General features: G+C 32.3%; 1 pseudogene; it reads left to right on the plus strand.

The window, feature by feature from the left end:
- Nucleotides 1-1,566: 1,566 nt before the first annotated feature.
- Nucleotides 1,567-1,685, plus strand: LOC112485135 (annotated as a pseudogene).
- The last annotated feature ends 2,954 nt before the right edge of the window (nt 1,686-4,639 follow it).

Genomic DNA, 4,639 nt, shown 5'->3' on the forward strand with positions numbered 1-4,639 from the left:
CATATAATATAGAAGGAAAGCTAGATCTAACCCCTGCTCCAGAGTTCTTTTCACCACACACACACTCCCTAAAGGCAAAGTAGAAACTGTCAGAATGTAATGATTAAAATACTGTGTCACACAGAGTATACACACCAACTGCTTTCTCAGTAGGATTGATAGCCAGTATAGGAACCCATATGTGTATCAGTTCACATCATGTTCAATAAGTCTGTGAGTGGCCTTGGCTATGTTTGCAAAATATTGCTATTTCAAAATGCCAGATTTCTTGCTTTCTCTTACATTTTTCTCCCAACTTTCTATTGATTAGTTATGTGGGGTATTTTTTTTTTTTTTAATAGAATGAACAAGCAAACAGTTGACACAACTATTTGTTTGCTGCTCAATTGATTTGGTCAAAGTACTTTTGCAGGAATGTCCCATCAATAGATTTAAAATTACAAATTATAAACAAATAAACAAGACTAAACCTTGAAGAGTCACAATAGGAAACTGTAAAGAATGTCAGGAAAAAGTAAGCGGTGGCATAAAATAACTGTTTCAGCACAGGGTAAAATCACTAAGAGGATTAGGGGTGGCAGGGGACATTTTAGATGTATTAGTGAAATGACCATTATTTTATTTTGTCTTTGTCAATAATTTTATGACAGTTGTTAACTTCAAAGTTTTTCTCCTACAAATGTGCTAATAGAATATTTTAAACTGTAAGAACTTTACTAAGAACATGGGATTTACCAAATAAATCATGATAATATTAAAGTGAAAACATCTTAATTCCTCTTACTGGCGGACATTAACCTTACTACTTAAAAGAACAAAATAATTATTTTGTTTTCAGGCAGAATGCAACTTGAGTGGGTTTTTTGTTTGTTTGTTTGTTTGTTTGTTTGTTTTAGAAAGAATTAGAATTAACTAGTACAGTCAAACAGCAAAAATATGTACTTTTAAAACTGTACAATTCATTAAGCTTCAGAAGGCAGCATTCAACATGAGAAAAAAAAAATACAGATATTAAAACTTTATGGAACTGGTTTCAAATCCTGGCTGGCTGCACACTTAAATAGTTGTGTAACCTAGGGTAAGTTACTTAGCCTGCCTAGAAATAAAATTCTTTATTTTTAAATCAAATAATTAGTACTTACCTCCTATGGTAGTCATGAGGAGTAAATGAGATAATACGTATAAAACACAACAAAGAGCCATTGACAAAGTAAGTACCAAAAAATTATTATTATTGTTATTCTACACAATTTGCTACATTTAATTATTTATTAAGAATCTAAGTATTAAGACTCTTTGATACATGTCAAAGAACCTGTTGCTTAAAGACCTTACAGTTCAGCTTCTTAATATTGCTTTTTAGGAAACTTAGTTGCAAAGAGTTTAAATGATTTTTTAGTGCCAATTTTAGAGTAACTTTAGGGGTTATTAAATTTAATTTAATTTTATAGTTACATAAAATATTCACATATTTCAAAGTAAACAAAACAAAACAAACTCATAAATAAAGGGAACAGATTAAACATCCTAGTTCTTCTATACAAGTTAAAATATAAAAATAAATTTTACTATAGCCATGCCATCCTGAATGTGTCCAATCTTGTCTGATCTCGGAAGCTAAGCAGGATCAGTCCTGGTTAGTACTTGGATGGGAGACCACCTAAAAATACCAGGTGCTATAGACATTTTAAAAAAAGTAAAAATAACTTTTAATTTCTATTTCTATCCTCATTCCCCTTTCTCTTCTACCCTACCTTTCTCCATCATTAACTAAAAAAACCTGATTTATGGTTTATTCTCCAAGTTTTTAAAATATATATAAGCAGATAGATACATATAGTCATGTAACCTTTTTTTCTTAGATGAATAATGGCACACTATGTACTTGTCTCTTCCTTGCCTTTTTCATTCAACAATATACCATGAAGATTGCTCCCCAGCAGTACATAAAGATATTCCTCATCTCTTTCAGCAGTTACATGCCTCTCCATTATATGCACCATAATTTTTTCAACCAATCCCCTGTTGATGGACATTTGAGTTGTTTCAAGTATTTCACTACCACAGATATTCTTACAATGAATATTCATGCTTTGTGTGTATGTTGTTAGGTATTTCTGCCAGTATATTTTTGGGTTAGATTTCTAGATTTCTGAGTCAATTTGGCTAGATATTTCCATTTTTTTCCTCTATATTAGTTGTAACATTCTGAATTCCTACCAGCAAATTAACAATGAACATGTTTCTCCACAAAGTAGATCACAAAGCTCGCAAACATTGTATATTGTCAAATTTTTGGATTTTTGTCAGTTTAATACCTTTATTTTACCTTTTCCTTATTTTGAACAAGATTGAGCATCTTTACATACAGTAAAGAACCATTTGCATTTCTTTTTCTGTAAACTGTTTCATTTCTCTAACCTATTTTTCTATAGAATGGTTGCTGTTTTCCCCTAATTTTAGAAAGTCTTTATATTTTAGGGAATTACAATCTATTTACTGACACCTCCCAAATTAATACTGCTGGCCCTGACTTCTACACAGAACTTGAGACTCATGTGTTCAACTGTCTGCTCTGAGTCTCCACATGGTCATCTGTTAAGTATCTAAAATTTAAGTTCAAAATTGAACTCCTGATGTCTTGCCAAGTGCTAACTCTTCCCTCTAGACTTCCCTAACTCAGTTACAGCAATTTCATCATTTTAGGTTTTTCAGGCCAAAAAGCTTAAAGTCATCCCTGACTCTCTTTTTTTTTCAGTTTGCACATTGGCTCTACCAGCAATTCCTATTGGTTCTACTTTCAAAATATATCCAGAGTCTTACTACTTCTCTTCAGATCCATTACTTCAACTCTGATCTGAGCTATTCTCTCTCATCTTGATCACTTAATAACCTCCTAGCTGATCTCTCTTGTCTTTCTCTACCCTCACCCTGTTATAGTCTTCACATAATAGCCAGAGTTCCTTTAAAAATATGGGAGATCATAACTCTGCTCACAAGTCTCCAATGGCTCCCCATTATAAAAGACAAACTCATCTTATTCTAGCCAGAAGGCTTTTAATTTTTCAGTCCCTATATCTGGAATGACTTTCCCCCAGATATTTTCATAGTTTACTCCCTCATTTTCTTCTAATTTATGTGTATAATGTACCACATCACTAAGGCCTTTAATGAAAGACCTAAATAAAACAATAAGCCCATCTTCTGCCACACTCATCACTCCCCTTTATCATGCTCTTCCCTTGAGGCATTTAGGCCAAATGACATAACAATTTAATTATTTTGTTTATTATTTGCTTCCCTCATCAGAAAGTAGCCATAAGAATGTGAACTTTGTCCAGTTCACTGCTGTTTGTGCAAGTTTTTAGAACAGCACCTGGCACAAAGTAGGCATTCTGTAACTTTTTATAAATGAGTGAATGAATGAATGAATGGATGGATGAATAAAAGAATAGATGAGCGTAAAGTTATGTTTCACTGACTTTTCAGCTAAATCAGACTAATATCTGTGAATCAGCGTAATGATAGAAACTAAAGTCTAAAAGAAAGGTCTAAAAATGCACACTTGGTATTAGGAAAACTAGTCCTTTCACCTTGTATAATGCAAAGAAAAAAATCTCTTAATGATGCTTTATTTTACACGTTTCTGTGAAGCAATGATTTATGCAGAATTTGAATTTTGGAATACTTTGATAGGTGGTGGTGGTGCTGGTAGTCGTAGGAAGAGGAGGAGGAGTAACCATGCATGAATTCTGATCAATGTGTTGCCAGGTATTTAGAATTAAATACACATGATCCTTGCTCATTAAGAATATGAAATGGAGGTCAGTGTATAGTTAGCTCACTGTAAACTGGTAAAGTGCCTAGTTCATATTTACAGTATTATGCGATTATATGAAAGGCACTACTTTGAATTGTCTGAATTAAATATGTTTACTTAATGTTCTAACATGAATACAAAACTTGATTGGAGTTCATTTAGAAACAACAAGAATTCTTCCTACCTGCTGTTTCTTAGTTAAGAGAAGATTTAAATTCAATTCAAGAAGATACTCTCTTTTTCTTTAATAAGTGATTTATAATCTCACTGGTTCTAATTTACTGTAAGCAAAGCATCATATTAGTAATGTGTTTAATATGAGTTATTAAGTTCCCATTAGACTAAATTACCACCCCTAGAGATCTGCAGAGCTACTCTGAATTAATTTGCATTCTTCAGTAGCCACACACTTCACCTTTTCTTAAATTCCACACATACTTTAGGATGTATACCCTAACATGCTTATCCAAGAACAATAAGTCATCTTATGAACTCTGAAATCCTGTTTATAATAATTATAATAATTATTATTATTATATTTTAAATTAGAAATAGTTCCCTAAGGTTTCTTCTGATTGTTTTATATATTAACATGGTTTCCAGGTAATCCACATCCAAATTCATTTTCGCTAAGCTATAACAGAGTAATAACCTTATTGACTATTTATATTTTCTCCAACTGCACTCAAGGCCACTAATGTAAAACCACTTTCTAATTGATTTAATATCTTACATAATCATAAAACAATATCACATTTCATCCTATCAAAAGTAAGCCAGAACTCTGCAGGACTTCTCTACATTATAGTTGGAAGCAAG

The sequence above is a fragment of the Pteropus alecto genome, unplaced genomic scaffold (genome assembly GCF_000325575.1).
Source record: "Pteropus alecto unplaced genomic scaffold, ASM32557v1 scaffold95, whole genome shotgun sequence".
NCBI classification, from domain to species: Eukaryota; Metazoa; Chordata; class Mammalia; order Chiroptera; family Pteropodidae; genus Pteropus; species Pteropus alecto.